Genomic DNA, 16,836 nt, shown 5'->3' with positions numbered 1-16,836 from the left:
GACACACGGTCATTGTCTTAGTCCATTTGAGCTGCTCTAATGGAGTATCATTGACTGGCTAGCTTATAAACAAAAGAAATTGATTTCTCATAGTTCTAGAAGCTGAAAGTCTGAGACCTGGGTGATAGCATGGCCAAGTTCTGGTGAAGACCCTCTTCCATGTTGTAGATGGCTGTTTTCTGGTTGTATCCTCATGCGGTGGGAACAGGGCAAGCTCCCTCTCTAGCCTCCTCTTATAAGGACACCAATCCTATTTGTGAGGGCCCTACCCTCATGACCTAATTACCTTCCAAAGGCCCCACCTCCAAATACCATCCACTGGAATTAGAGTTTCAACATATGAATTTGGGAGACACATATGTTCAGTCCTTAACCATCATCTGCCAGGTTGCCATCTTTTTTATCCTAATGCTTTCGCCTCTGACCTTATGTGATGCTAATCTTATGCTGCTAAGGGGTATGTGGTGTGCTCTTTGCCCAGAAGTGGGATTCACTACTCCATGAAAACCATTTTCATCATTGTTTGGGATGCCTTATTGCATTCCGCCCACAGTAACTCTTCCAAATGTTTTTCTGCAATCTTGGTCTTTGTTCAGTGCTGTCTCTTATCACTCAGATAATAACTTTGCCACTTAATTTACTGAGAAAATCAAGGCTATTCACTAAGAACTCACTAATCTTTTCTTCTCTCGTTCTCACCACATTGTACTTTCCTGTTACCATATCTTCTTAAAAACTTTTAGTCACTTTTTCTTTTTAAAGGAATGCTTTTTTTTTTTTTGGTGGGGGAGCTTGGCTCTGAGCTAACATCTGTTGCTAATCTTCCTCCCCCCTTTTTTTTTCTCCCCAAAGCCCCAATACATAGCTGTATATCCTAGTCATAAGTCCTAGTTTTATGTGGGATGCTGCCACAGCATGGCTTGATGAGCAGTGTGTAGGTCCACGCCCAGGATCTGAACCTGTGAACCCAGGGCCACTGACGTGGAGCGCACGAACTTAACCACTATGCTACTGGGCCGTTCCTGTCACTCATTCTATTAAATTTATTTTTCCTCCTATTTCAGATGGAGTGGAGCCTGTTGCTTCTACTTCTACTTTTGGTCTCATCTCCTTTCCTGGGCTTCACTCAGTTATGATCTCTTCCATTTGGATTTTCCATTTCTCACTCCTTGGTTCCGTCCCCTTTTACTTTCAAAAGGCCTTAGGTATCCTCAATATTATATGTAAGATAAAAATATCTTTTGGCTCTGCAACCCTTAAAATGTACTGTTTTTGCTCTTGCAATTCCTTTCATTGTTCAACTTCTTGGAAAAAAAATCATTTTCAATCCGCAGAAGACTCTCCTTTCTTGCCATGCATTCATTCTTTAACTTCTTCTAAAATGTTTCAAGGAAACGAAACTGATTTCAGTTCATGCTGTGGGACTCTCCTCCTAAATTGTTTGATGACTTTAAAATCTCTCTGTAGGCAATCCCTGTGTTTTCATTTGCATGCTGGAGAGCTCCATTTTCGTGGCCAGCTTAGCCTGTCCTGAAAGTGAATTCTCTGTACACTTTTCCCAGCCAAAATGAAACAAATGAACCCACAACTCCACACTGCCATCTTGCTCATCATTGACTTTGCTGTTGATTTTAGTGATACCTCAGTTCTTTTCCCCTGGTTGGAAATTTTGACCACATCTTCATATATCCTCTCCCCACACTCTATCTGGTATCAACACTTGTTCATTTTGGGTTCGTAATGAATCAAATCCATTCTTTGTCAGATTCCTCTTGCCAATGCTCTGGTCACGTGGAATATTTAGTTGTGATTATTGCAAAAGTCTCTTAACTGATTTCCCTCTCTGTTCATTGCCCTTCTCCCTCCGTTAGTTTGACACATCAAACCAGATGAGTCTTCCTATTGTACTCTTTGGTCAAGTCATTCTGCTCAGGTTTTAAGCACTTCTCAGTGCCTGGAGGGCTAGTTTTCTTCCTCAGTGTGATATTTCATATTCCGTTTGGTCTGGACCCCACCTACCTTTTCAGCCCTCTTCCAAGACCATCAAGCATCTACTCTGCACTAGCTCAACTGCAGCACTTACTTTTCCCATGCATTTGCTCACATGTGTTTTGTTTTTGTCTACAATGCCTTTGCTTCCCTTTACATTCCTTCTGTTTGAGGTCTAGTCCATAAGACCCAGTTCAGATACCTTCAGTGATCACCACAGTTGGCATGTTAAAAATGACTTAAAGCAGGAAATTTCAATATGTATATTTACAACATTTAGCTTGCCTGTTCTTGTGGGTGTTCTAATGCCTGTTGATACAGCCTTTTTTTTTCTCTTATTAAGATTGGCACCTGAGCTAACAACTGTTGCCAATCTTTTTTTTTCTTTCTGCTTTTTCTCCCCAAATCCCTGCAGTACATAGTTGTATATTTTTAGTTGTGGATCCTTCCGTTTGTGGCATGTGGGATGCCACCTCAGCATGGCCTGATGAGCAGTGCCATGTCAGTGCCCAGGATCTGAACCAGTGAAACCCTGGGCCGCCACAGCGGAGTGCGTGAACTTAACCACTTGGCCACGGGGCCAGCCCCGATACAGCCCTTTGATTGGATGCTTTTCAAGGGCTTCAATCATGTCTTCAAGTTTCCTATTCCTCAGAGCCTTCTAGCAACAGGTGCTCAGTGTTAGTTTCTTGATTAATCCCTTGTTTATGCTACTTATTGTTTGGCCAGCAGTGAGAAAGGGTAAATGTGCTTGGCAGCTCCATAGTCCCTGGGGTTCTCTTCAGGTTGATGGGAGGGGAGAGGCGCTGGGCCCACCCATTGTGGAGGCTGGATAGATGAGCTCATACCTCATCAGTACCCAGCTATTTTTTTTCCCTTTTGAAAGGAATCTTATGATCAACCGTCTTTCAAACATTTATTTTATTTTTTTGCTTTTAAATACAAAGGAAAACACACTTAACTAATTCTTTTGTTCTAAGCTCTAAAGCCAGACAGCCTGGGTTTGAATCCTGGCTTTGTCACTTAGTAGCTGAATGATCTTGGGCAAGATGCATAAACTCTCTGTTTCACTTTCATTCTCTTTATAATCAGGTTAATAGTAATACCTCATAAGATTTTTAGAAATATTAAAAAAGTTAATACATGTAAAGCATATTAAGCAGTATGGCATATAGTGCATTCTCAAATGATAGCAATTAACATTACTATTACCAAGCAATGAGAAAGGCCAGCCCCAGTGGTTTAGCGGTTAAGATTCGGCATTCTCACTGCCTTGGCTTAAGTTTGTTTCCTGGTCAGGGTATCCTACCACTGGTCCACTGGTTGTCATACTGTGATGGCTACATGTTGCTGTGAGGCTGAAAGCTATGCCACCAGTATATCAAATACCAGCAGGGTCACCCATGGTGGACAGGTTTCAGCAGAGGTTCCAGACTAAGATAGACTAGCAAGAAAGACCTGGCCACCCATTTCTGACAACAATTGACTATGAAAACCCTATGAAGAGCAGAGCATTGTCTAGTAGAGCACTGGAAGATGAGAGCATGGGACAAAAAGACTGGGTAGGGTTCTGTTCTATGGACGCAGGGTCATAGGAGTCGGAATCAACTCAGCGACACTGACAACAAAAGCAATGAGGATTGCTGCAAGAAAAAGGGGAGACATTAGAACTTGTTTCTAATTTACTTGCCAGATTATTAAAGTGCTATGATTTTAATACATGAGGACAAGAACCATTAGGATCTAGAAACTCTTAAATATGGAGCATACTGAAAGAGAGAAAAAATGGAAACGTCAGGGAAAGTTAAGGAGTCTAGCTTCCTATTTGTTTTGTTGTCATATACACCAAGGGAATGAGCAACTGACTTAAGCCATTCAAGAATTTGGATGATTACTTATTTATTTGGTTCCTAGTAGACACTGAGCAAAGCATTTATCAAATACTTCCTGATGCTGGTAATATGAAGATGAATAACTCGTGGTCTTTGTTTTGAGGGTGCTCAAATTCATACGATAAGCTGGAAAACAAATAACTACAACCCAGTGTTGAAAAGCACTATCCACACACAGGTATGTGCAATGTGCCACAGGCTCCTCTGCCTGGGAGGTGGGTGAGGTCTGGACAGGGGAGAGTGTCATAGGAGCTGAATCTTGAAAGATAGTCACACTTTCACAGAGGGGACAGCACATCTTTTGCTAGAGATTTTAGCACATTTTAATAATGTGAGGTGGGTTGTTTTGTTTTCTTTACTAAGATCTGTGAGGACAGCAAAGCACCAGTGGTAGTTTACTTGGTATGAAGGGAATGCTAATTGTACTTTTTTTTTTTTAATAAAATATTTTGGATTTTAATACAAATTCTTTTTTAAAACTTGCTTTTTTAATACTCGGAGGACAGTATGCATTTATTCACAGGATGCCTTTGTGTCTCTATCTTTGTAATATGTTTAACAAAATCAGGAAAAATGTTTACATTAGCCAGTACATGGATAGACTTTGCCTGTGGTTCCTAAACCTGATAATGGTGGGAATAACCTGGGGAGCATTTAATGGTGTGGAAGCCTGGGCCCCAATCCAGATAAACTGAAACAGACTCTCTGAGGGGCAGCTCAGGCTCTGTGTCCAGGAATCACAGATGTTTAAGAACTGCAGGAGAAACCACTGCTCTCTGTAAGCTTGTGCTGTTAACATGGACTCTACCAGTTGTATTTGTGTTAAAAATTCATGCTCAAAAGCAGAATGAAACACAGTAAGAAAACACAAAGTGAATTGGAACTCAATAGGAACTATCACCAAATCTTTCAGTTCTACTTGTCTGCTATCTACTTGCCCTAAGAAGCAGCTACAAGGGGCAATAATTTGAAGATAACGATATAATTTGGAGAAGACATTTAGATTTCTCAAGTTCTATTGCTGCTGCTAGATACTCAGGTAATCATCCAGTCTTTTGTCTCCATTATATTGTTTTCTTGGAAAAGGATCCAATCTTCTTGTTCCCAACTCATTTTCTCTTCTTACCAAGGAATGGTCAAAACTTGGAAGGTGTGTTTACCTGGAGGGAGTTTTCAATAGGTTTCAATTATTTAACATAAAACACATCTGTATTATGGTGAGGAGTAAAAGCAAAACAACGCTTGGGGGAAATAGTTGGTAATTTCAGTCACAACATGAAGTGAAACTTAGCTTCTGTGTAGGGGTCTGCTTCATCATGTGAAGTTATGACAAGATTGTGAAGTGTTCTGTGGACACATGCACATCTCTTCTAGACCTTGTGTTTATAACACTTCCCAGACTGATTTTCACATAGCTTTAGCCATAGCATGGTCACAGCAAGTCTTCCTTTGCTTGGATGCTTCTGTGGCCCCAACCCCTTCTTGGCTGGGTCTCTGCAGTCATTCTTCTGAGACCTATGTAAAGGGGGAAAAAGTAGACGTTAAGAACTTTTTTATTATGAACGTTTTCAATCACACCACAAATAGAGGATATCCCTTTAGATCACTTAGATTCAACATTTATTAAGAATATGTACATTCCATATATGCTTCCTCTGTCCTTTTTTTGTCCTTGCTAAAGTATTTTAAAGCAAATCTCAGATATCATGTATTTTACCTTAGCATACGTCATTATTTATCTATAAAATGAGGTTCTTTTATAACCACAATGCCATTACCACACTTAACAAAATTTACAATAATTCCTTGGCACCATTTAATACCTGCCACAACCAAATTTCTCAGATTGTCTCAAATATGGCTTGTTATAGTTTTATTTGAATTGGGATCTTAATTTGGGGAAAGGACATTTTTAAGGGTGATACTAAAGACACACTTAAAGAACGCTTTATTCCTGATGTAATTAGAACAAGTTGGGGAAAACCCAGAGCCTCGTGGGATTTCTTAAGTATTTTGTGGAAGGAGCTAATACTTTCTCAATTTTCTGTCCTTAAGGAGCACTATGATCTATCCCCTGAGAATGAGCGATCCGATGCACTTTTTAAACAATGCAAACCACAGTTTCTGGTTTAATGAGAGATTACTTTTCACACTGCATTCCATGTCAATGCAGATACAGTGATTTCATGTTCTAAAGTTAGTCCTGCAATTACTGTTTTGATTGCTCTTAGAAAAATGCACACAAAGAATACAGTGACTCAGCGAAGGGTGTTGCCACGGGGTTGTAGTTTTTAGCTTTCCAAACATGATGGAATTGCATGAAGAATGGACAATTTGGTGTCGCATTTTGCTGCTTCCAATGCCTTTCTTTCGACACACTACTGCCAGCACTAAGTGCACCTAGCTTCCTTTCCTTCATTTTATTTTATTGTTTTAGAGATTAACGAGGGTCTAGGAAGCAGAGTGTACGGGTGAATTATAAAACTCCATAGCAAGAGCTGCTGCTTAATAGGTAAGCTATCCATTCCTTTGTGATTACGAAGGTTCATAAGGCTATATTTAAAGAGAATAATCCAGAAGGTCCAAAGAGATCTAATTTTGAATATAAATAGGTGTTCATGTGGCACCTCAGTCCATGAGGTAATTGAATGTTTTTATTGCAAACACTTGAAAGGACACTCTGAGTTGAATAAGACATGGCATCTGCCTTTGAGGCACGCCTGTCTTCGGGGGGTGGGTGTGGGAGGTGGATGTGGGGCATCTGGAAGATAAGTGATTTGGAGGGGTGGATGCTGGAATCAAGGAGGCCACCTAGAATTCTAGCACAGGTTTCTAGCAACTGGACTAGGGTCCTAGGAGTGGGCTATGAGAGGTGCTAGAAAGGTTTGGAAGTATCCTCTCAACTTGGTGACTTACTGAATCTGGCGAATGAAAGGAATGTGGTGACTAAGAATTTGTGCCGAAGTACACAAAAAAGATACTTATGCTTTTGAAAAGAAACATGAAAATTGCTAGGGAGAGTTTGATTTTTTTTTTTTTTTAATTTCAGTAAGCTCACTTTGAAATCATAGGCAGCCAAGGTGTTTACTAAATATCTAGGATATGTGGCCAGGACACAGGATAGAAATGGGAGCTATTGAGTTGAAAGATAAATAAAGCCACTTATTCGTCTATATAAACTATATATAATCCTCCTATACTAGAAACTGTATTAAGGTGCCAGTGATAAAAGTTTAAGAGTGTTTGCCCTCAAGGAGTTCATCATTTAGTGGGAATGAAGATGAAGGAGTAGCTTCTCAGAGGGGCGGACCATAGCGTGAACTGTGTATGTTATTAGATGTTGATGATTTGGATTGAATTTGGTAAAACAGATTTTTGTTTTTCTGTAACTTCCTCTCCTCTTCTTTCCTTTCCTTTTGTATTTTTATTTTCCTTTTTAAGAAAAGTCTTAATTTTAGGATAACGACAAGAGCATCCAAGGAGTCTTACTGAAGTTGTTGAGTTGAAGAGGCAGTACTGGGGTCAAAACTTGTATTTGCTCTATATGCCTGTGATCCAGTCATAGTTCCTGGGTGAAGGCAACAATCTATTGTATATTGGTGTATGGAGTGACAACCTCCCCATTGTCCCCTCCCCCTCCCTCATCTCTGTCAATCTAAGCCACCGTCGTAGCTGCTGGGCCAACTGTGTTATGAGCGAGGTGTGGGCCACCAATCCTATTTCATTCCATCACCTTTCTTTTCTGCTTGCACCATAGATGAGGGAAGCTAGTTGCTATCTCCAAAAGATTGCAGATAATTTTAGCAGTTTGATGGATCTCGTAGTTCAGGGTGACTTTTTTTTTCCCTCTTCAACTTACAGAGAGAGAAAGGGGGAGGAGGGAGAGAGAACTGAAACGAAGTCTACTAACCAAAGCTTCAATCTTTAGCTTTCTCAGTGTCAGTGAATATTGTTTTTACAGTTTCCTTCATGGTTGGTCTTGAATTTTCAATAAAAAAATTGTAGTCTTCTGTTGTTCTTATTTTATGTCATTTCTTATTCTCACCCAGGTGGCAATGCTTGTATTTCTTTTGTTCTGAAAGGGCTTTTGCAAATATAAAAGATTTGGTTTCTTCTTTCAAAATGGATTGACAATCTACTCTGTGTATTTTTCAAAGTGCTTGGGATGCATAGTGTTTTTAATAATCAGTAATAAACATGACAATTTATTATTTTTAAAGTTGGTAGCATAATAAGGCCATTTAGTTACACCACAAGAAAGGAAAACTTATAATGGACTCCATCTGTTTACTCTTACAACTTCCTGAGTCAAGTTTTCTGCACCGTGTAATGGTGAGCCATTAGTGATGCAAGATCTTTGGGATCTTTTAAATACCTCTTTACAGCCATTATTTGAAGACAGATTAACCTGGTGGTAGGTTCAAGTCTGTAACACCATAATTTATAAATAGACTGGGTCAAGTTATGCTTGTTCCAGTTTGAAAATGTAACTTAGATGCATATCCTGTGAGATATAAGAATGATTTAACAATGGAATTGTTTGAGCCTGAAAGTAAGTGGGAGATACTAATTCTCTCTCTGGTAGCATAAAAAGTCATCTTGATCTTTAACGAGTATTGACACAGGAGTATAATCATCAGAAAAATGCTTGCCAATTCTTCAGGGACCCTATGCAGTGGTTTCAAAGAATGTTAGATACACTTGATGAAATATGTATCCCATTATTATACTATATCTTCAGAAGGAGGAAAACTAAATAGTTGACAGAAATGTAAAAAACCAACCATTTTATAACCAGGAATGGCTTTCCTTGTAACTTCTTAAAAACATAACTGGTCTTCCTCAGAGTTCTTTCTGACTTGCCTCAACTGGCTGGATTTTGGAGCCCCTCCTTTGGATTCCCATAGCGTTTACCATAATGTGTTGGTTTTATTTTCATATGTATCCTAAATGAGTAGGGCATATTTAAGCCAGCAGAGGAATGATTAAAGGATTGTGGGTTCTACTCCCAGTCAATTTCTCCAGTTATTTCTGGGCATCACATGCAGTCACCATACGGCATCCATCAGGGCTTTCCTCTTTTGCTTAGACAGCCAGTACTCGGTATCTGTGGCTCATGAAGTCATTTTGGAGAGTCTCCCCAGGACCACTGCTCGTGACAGTGCAGGTACCAGGCAGGTCCAAAGACTCTTGCTTCTGAAACTTTTAAAATTGCCAAACTTTAGGGTACCAGAGCCATGCTGGATTCCATGCAAAGGGAGAGACGCTGGCACCCTCCCAAACTCTAAGCTGTACGTACTTTGGTTGTATGAATGAATACTACTTGGGTCTCTCCACAGGGTCCTCCTCAACCAGCTTATCTAGCTATAATTCCTTGCCCTTCTAACTTCTGGAACTGAAATCCAGCCCAGTGGCTGGCCACTATCACAAGCTTAGTTGTCATATCTTTTTTTTTTTTTTTTAAATCAGTCCTAGGACCTTCACTCGCAAAACTCTTCCCTTCATGCCTGGTACCAAACAAAACTGACATGGAGCTCAGAAAAGGGGAGAAGGGTCATTTCTGCTAAAAGTGCTTGAACTGCAGCTAGAAGAATTCAAATAACTCTGGTGAATGCATATTTGTGTTTCTCACTGGACTCTGAACTCTACAAGGACAGGGACTGTCTTTATCTTGGATCCCTGGCACTTAGCATAATGTTAAATGAGTCAAAGTTAATTGGAGGGAGAATTATTGCAATGTCTTGGTCCGGTTTAATAGTTTTCACAACTCATTTCAAGCTGGAATAACTCCCATCAGTAAGTAGCCTCTGCTTCTCATCCAGTAAAGAATATTAAATATGTAAATATTCTTGTTGCTCAAGTTCTATTTCAAGATTCCTTTTAGTGGAATAAATATTTAGCATATCTGTTATTTCTCTTGAGTCATGAATGTCTTGTAAATGCATTGCAGTGTAAGAGTTTTGAGGTAGGTAATGCTTCCTGAGCCTCTAAATTTGTAGCAAATTAAAAATGATGATTCTTGTGGGCTTTTTCCCTCTTAGAATATTTGAGTATGAGGTGTTTTAGCTGTTAATTTTGTATAGCCACAGGAATTTTCTTTTTAAAATATGACTTTATTACCGTGGCATTTAAATTGATAACAGCCAAAAATATGCTAGGCACTAGCAATGAATAGCATCTGATCTGTAGTTCACACAACAATGTTTATTTATTTATTTATTTTTTAATTTTTATTTTTTTCAGGTGTACATCATATTTCAAATTCTGGATACATTGCATCATGTTCACCACCCGAACACTAATTATAGTGCATCCCCTCACATGTGACCCTAATCATCCCTTTTGCCCTCCCCCCTCCCCTTTCCCCAGTGGTAACCACCAGTCTAATCTCCAGTGCTATGTGTTTTCTTTTTTGTTGTTTTTATCTTCTACTTATGAGTGAGATCATATGGTATTTGATTTTCTCCCTCTGACTTATTTTCACTCAGCATAATACCCTCAAGGTCCATCCATGTTGTCACAAATGGCTGGATTTCGTCATTTCTTATGGCTGAGTAGTAGTCCATTGTGTATAAATACCACATCTTCCTTATCCATTCATCCCTTGATGGGCACCTAGGTTGCTTCCAAGTCTTGGCTATTGTGTATAATGCCGCAATGAACATAGGGGTGCAAGTATCTTTATGCCTTTGTGTTTTCAAGTTCTTTGGATAAATACCCAGCAGTGGGATAGCTGGATCATATGGTAGATCTATCCTTAATTTTCTGAGGATACTCCAAACTGCCTTCCATAGTGGCTGCACCAGTTTGCACTGCCACCAGCAGTGAACAAGAGTTCCCTTTTCTCCACACCCTCTCCAACATTTGTTGTTTCCTGTCTTGTTAATTATAGCCATTCTCACACAACAATCTTTAAAAGAGGGGTTGGCAAAATTTATCTGTAAAGAGCCAGAGAGTAAATATTTTAGACTTTGTGGGCTGTAAGTCTCTGTAGCAACTCATCAACTGGGAAAAAAATTGGGACTCGGATGTTAAGAGACTTACCCAAGGTTACCTGGCTAGTAAGTACCAGACCCAGGATTTGAACTGATTCCACTCTGTCATGACTTGAGGAAAAAAAAAATCAATAGTAAGATATTTGTATCTGCTCACATGGTTAGGAGTGTCTACTACCTACAAGGCACTGTACAGTGTGCTATAGTGATGATTAAGTCAAGTTATAGGACCCTACAGTTTAGAGGGAGTGGTAGTCAATAGTTTTCCTCTTACCTACCCATGTTGTGAATAATGATGAGATCAGTGTGTTCAGATGACAAATATTTTTGTTACTGGTAAAGCTGATACTAGAGAACATGCCTTTGATGTACAGCAAAAATGAACTTCCTAATCCCATGCCTTGGATTCAGACAGGCCCATACAGCCAGGCACAGACAGTGTGTGAGACTCCATGTGGAGGCCTGCTTCTGTAACCCTTTGGCAATGCAAGCAAATTCTAAAGAGGAAAAGATAGGAGGGTGCTGGTCTGCAATACATAGTTCCTTGTCCCAAATTCCCTGTACAGAGAACTCCCTTCGTCTTTCTTGGGGAAGAGTTAGTGAGAGGGAGGAGAATGTGCATAGTACTATGTGAATAGATATCCCCTGTGAAGAAGGAAACATCAGGAGTGGGGACTAAGGGTCCTTTCTCTTCCTGCCCAACATAGAACAAGTGGTACAAGGGAGAGAAAAATTGAGGTGCTTTGGAATTTACGCTGAAGAGAAATCACTTCCAGGACTGGAGAAAGGGAAAACTTTGACGGAGAAGGTGGCGTTTGGACAAGTTCTTGACAATCTTCACTTAGATATGTGGACCTGACAAGGGCAGGATGAGCCAGAGAAAGTGAATATCAGAAGCAAAGGTGCCTTTGGGAAGTCAAGAGGTCAGTTGCTAGGCCACAGAGCTAGGGTGACCCAATGTCCTGATTTGCCTGAGACTCTGGGTTTCAGCACTGAAAGTCTCACATGTGGAAAACTCTTCATTCCTGAACAAACTGGATGGCTGATCTCGAGTGTCAGGCTAGGAACTTGAGACTTTGATTTGTTGGATGGTAGAATATATAGAATGGTTACATGTATGGTGGGTCACTGGACTTGTGGTATATATAATTACCCCCTGAGGTGAGCCACTACGCTGGAAATAAAGAGTGAGAGGCCAAAGGCTATCAGTAGGCATTGGGAACCACTGAAGAATTTTTGAAGGGTGTGAGGGTTACATTGAATCTTGGAGTATGTAAATATGTAGAAAGAAGCTTGTGGATTGTTGAATATAAAACCAGATGAGAATATGTTAGGGAGTAAATGGAAACATCAAGGAGGATTTTGTTTTTGAGAAGGATGAAGTCCTAAAAGAAAGAAATATGATCATTTTTTATTGTTCCAGCTCTGAAAAGATCTAGTTAGAATTCATTCCCCTAAACTACATCCATCCTGATCTGTCCATTCTAATAGGTGATGGTTTATGTGATATGATGTGATGCTATGTGATGGGGGTGTTAGCTAATGGTATGGTGGTGCTCATATTACAATATATAAACATATAAAGTCAACATGTTGTACATATTAAACTGAGACAATATTATATATCAATTATATCTCAAAAATGAGAAAGAAGGAATCTAATGGATAGTGGTGATTTGGAATGAGTTCTTATAATCGAACTCATGGGTTGTTGGTTTTTTTTAAATGCGAGCTCTCAACCCTTTATTTTCTCAGATAAAAATGCCTTTGTAATGAAGGATGCATTTCCAGTAAGTTCCTTGAAATTATTGTTCAAGAATTGTTTTCATTACTGTGACTGTATTGAATGTTCTGCCTGCATATGGTAATCTTACCAGATTGACCAGACTGGGAATTCATTTGGCAAAGCCCATTGGCTAAAGCTTGTGTGGTGGTTTGTTTTTGGCACTGAACTAATCAACTGGATGAAACAGATGTAGATCTTATCTGTTTAAGCATCTAGACAGTGTCTTTCATTCAAGAACTATCTGTTAATTAATCAGTTGGATAACTTTACTGAGAAAAATGCAATGTGTGTTTGGGTATGTTGGTTTTTTAAGTAATGAGCCTTATTATCTAAGAAATATCAGAAGTTGTTTTCATGGAAAAGCTCCAAGAAATATAAGTGTTATGGAGTTGTGGCTCCTTGGAAAAACCAGGACTAGTTTCACAAAACTACTTGATGTTAATGGTTTTTGTTTTTTATAGGTAATTATTAGGTTAATTATTTTGAAATGGATTGGTTGGTTATTGCTTCTTCTGATTAAACTTGGATCATTATATTGTTTAACTTTTTATTTTGAACTAATTTCAGACTTATAGACAAGTAAAAAATTCACACAAAGAATTTTTATCTATTCTTTACATAGACTCCTCAAGTGTTAATGTCGTATACACTTCTTACTTGCTGTCATATTATCTATTTTTCCTGAAATTTTGTAAGTTGGAAAAATGATGCTCCTTAAAAACATCAGTGTGTGTTTCCTAAAAACAAAAACCTTCTAATTTATAGCCACAAGACATTTATTAAAATCAGGAAACATATAACACTGAAATAATACTGTTATCTAGTCTATAGAACTTATTCAACTTTTCCCAGTTGTCCCACTAATGTGAGATGTAGTAAAAGAAAAAAAAATCCTGTTTCAGATCCAATCTAGGATCATGCATTGCTTTAGTTGTTATGTTTCTTGTTCTCCTTTAATCTGGACCAATTCTTCAGCCTTTGTCTTTGATGACCTTGACATTTTTAAAGAGTACTGGGCAGTTATTCTCTATAATATTCCTCAGTTTAAGTTTCTCTGATGCTTCCTCATGATTGAAGTTCTGCATTTTTGCCAGGGATATGACAGAAATGATGTGTTTTTCAGTGCGTCACATCAGGAAGCACATGATATTGATTTGTGACATTAATTTTGATCACTAAGTTAAGATATTTTGTCTGTAAAGTTACTATATTAACCTTCAAAATTAATAAGTATCTTATGGGAAATACTTTGATGCTATATAAAACCTTGTTTCTCATCATACCTCTACTCAGTAGCTTTAGCTAGTACCTGAAGCAATTATTACTGTGGTGATTTCCGGTGAGGATCTCCTAATTCCTTATTTATTCTATATTCATTAGTTGGAATTCTACTGCAAAGAAGAGCTTTCTTCTCCCTCATTCATTCATTCATAGCAGTATAGGTTCATGGTTCACTTTCTTCTAAGGATTATAATCTTTTACTGTCATTATTTATACTATTACTCAAGTTGTCCCAGATTAGGCCATTAGGAGCTCCTTTAAACTTCTTTTTGACATGTTTCCATCGTTCTTTGAAGGCTTCTCTTCTTTCTGGCACAAAATGTCTCAGGCTGATTTTGTACTTTCCCTGACCCAGCCTTTGAAATGGCCATATGTCTCCAAGGAGCTGTGGCTCCTTTTAGTTGAGAATGATATTTAGAAAACAAAACCTGGATGGAAGGTATGCTCATTGCTATTGTGATATCATTACTTCTAGACCTTCTCAGCAAGCAAAGCTAGGAAATACATGCATCTGTGTTTATGTGTTTGTATATATACATGCATGTATACATATATATACAAATATAATCTACCTGTATGTACATATTGAAAATGATGAGTTCATGCTGCCATGGCCTCCGATTCCAATCTAGCACTGTAGGGTTCATTTTGGTGTTCCCTCTTTCCATATTTTTTTACTTTCTTTTCTAACAATGAGAAACCTAACTCTCTTCCACGATATACTTACCTATTTGCTCAGTTCTAGAATATACATAGAATTTTTAAGAGTTTAGAAATGCTAACCCATACCACTGTGAAAAACATACTAAGAATCAGTATCTGTTTACAATTCTCTTTGTCTTTAGCTTAAGGATATGTAGTCAAAATGTGTTCAAGTTGCTTAGGTTAGTTCTCTTCCCATTTCAGTGTGCTTCTGTTATTCATTTGAAATTCAGTTAGATTGATTCTGGTTTTTTTTCCTTTCTGTTTTGTGTTCCCTGTTCCCCATCCTTGTTGTTTTCATGTGTTTATTTTTTTGAGTATGTCAAATATTGCATGATTCTGAAGGTCATAACAATACAGAAGAGGTGCATGTACTTCACACACCCTGTCCCTCCACCCTGTTCACATTCCCCTGTCTTTTCCACTCCATTTCACCTGCCTCCTACAGGTAACTGCAGGTACCCATCTCATTAGTTCCTGGTTTATTCATCTTATTGCACAAATGAGCAGACATGAATATTTTCTTATTTCTCCTTTTTTTTCCTGATATCAAAGGTAATATACATTAGATATTCTTTTACACTTTTCTTTCTTTCCTTTTTTTTTATATCCTGGAAATTGCTCCATATCAGTTTAGAGATCTTTCTCATTCTTTTTTATGGCTGTACTGTACCCTGCTGTGTGGATGTACCATAACTTATCCACTTACTCTTCTGTGTATTGGCATTTAGGATGCTTCCAGTATTTTGCAGGAACAAACAATGCTGCAAAAATAAACTTGTGCAAATATATTTTCAGATTAATGTAATTTTTATTTCAATGAAGCAACTTAATCTAAGTTTCCTCCAAGTTGTCTTTTATGGAGAGAATTTTGGAATTATGTATGTGTTAATCTAGATTGTTTTTCTTCCTTTGGAAGTATCTCTCAGTGTATAAAATTTTAAATTCTCCTACTTTTAAACACAGAAACACACCATATTGGGACTATACACCATGAAATTTCAGTAATTTAATTCATGTTTAATGTGTGGTCAAAAGAGCCCTTATGCTTCCTGGCTTTTTATTATCTTAGGTAATCTGAGTAGCTTCTAACGAGAGGTTCTAAAAGAATTTGGGTAACTGGTTTTATAGCCGTAATTGAGACACAGTTCTGCATAACTCCTTCCATCCACCACTTCCTCCTCCCTGTACAGGATACAGGCCTTAAGACCACAAGCAGGACCGTGTGCTTTTCCAAATTAATGGTGGTTCTTTTATTATCAGTAGTCTACTAAACAACATATTTGCTAAATACTTGTTATCTAATATCTATTATCTGTGACCATAACACAATGTCCTATTAAATAGAACCATATATGTAATGGATTTACAAGTAAAGAGGTTTATAGGGCTGCTCTGCAACACATTTAATATCATCACTTTTCTATTCAACTGTCAGCACCTAAGAGGAAGCCAATCTTAATTTCATTTGTACATCCTTTCTCTTAAGTGTTCACATTCTGCTGGTTTCTTAACTTTTGATCGAAAATCAAAGCATATCATCTTAGTTCAGATGCCATGTGTTGTGTTTTATCTGATCCTCATGCACTTGAACTCGGGTTTCCTTGACAAAGACTCTCTTGTTCCTGGGTTGATTGACTTTAACCAGAAGCTGGTGCTTTCTAAGCTTCGTTCTTGAATGGGCTCCGGGGGCAACGTGGCGTGCTCCTCAGGGATGCCTAAGGACTATGACATTTTTCTCAATTCTGAATTTGCTGCATTTGATTAAAGTGGTATAATTTTATTCCTTTGCAGTAACCATGAAGAGGAGTTTTTCTCACTATTTCTGAAAAGTAAATTAATATATAATATTATGAATACTAAGAGTTTAATTTGAAAGCTTGATGATTGAAACATTTCATTATAAGGAATCTTTCATTATAAGGAATCAATTAATCTACCTCCTCCTTTTCCTCTTTCCCTTTTTCTCCTCCTGTTCTCATTTTAGCTACACTTGTAGCACAAATATATCCTCCTAAAATAAAAAAAAAAGTAAAAGGCGTGTCTCCCATGTTCTTTCATCACCCTTCTCTAGATGCAACTATTATTTTATATCAGTTTCTGATATTTTCTGTGTGTTTAACACCACACACACACAAACTCACAGATATTTGGGAGCTTGGGAATGAAGGGGAAGTGTTTCTCCTCCCCA

At 38.3% G+C, this 16,836-nt stretch overlaps 1 protein-coding gene across 3 annotated transcripts in view; it reads left to right on the top strand.

Moving 5' to 3' along the window:
* RSPO2 (R-spondin 2) overlaps nt 1-16,836 on the top strand; it is a 148,497-nt gene that overhangs the window by 30,270 nt on the left and 101,391 nt on the right. The window contains exon 1 of one of the 3 annotated variants that reach the window (XM_070630827.1): nt 6,373-6,393. The exons of the other annotated variants lie outside the window; for them this stretch is intronic. The gene's annotated coding sequence lies outside the window, so the exon portion shown is untranslated. Of the gene's footprint in view, nt 1-6,372; nt 6,394-16,836 lie in introns of those variants that run through there. 3 annotated transcript variants of the gene reach the window in all.

This window comes from Equus przewalskii, chromosome 8 (genome assembly GCF_037783145.1).
Source record: "Equus przewalskii isolate Varuska chromosome 8, EquPr2, whole genome shotgun sequence".
In the NCBI taxonomy this organism is placed as follows: domain Eukaryota; kingdom Metazoa; phylum Chordata; class Mammalia; order Perissodactyla; family Equidae; genus Equus; species Equus przewalskii.
The sequence above is the reverse complement of the archived record's forward strand: the minus strand, read 5'-3'. Positions and strand labels throughout refer to the sequence as shown.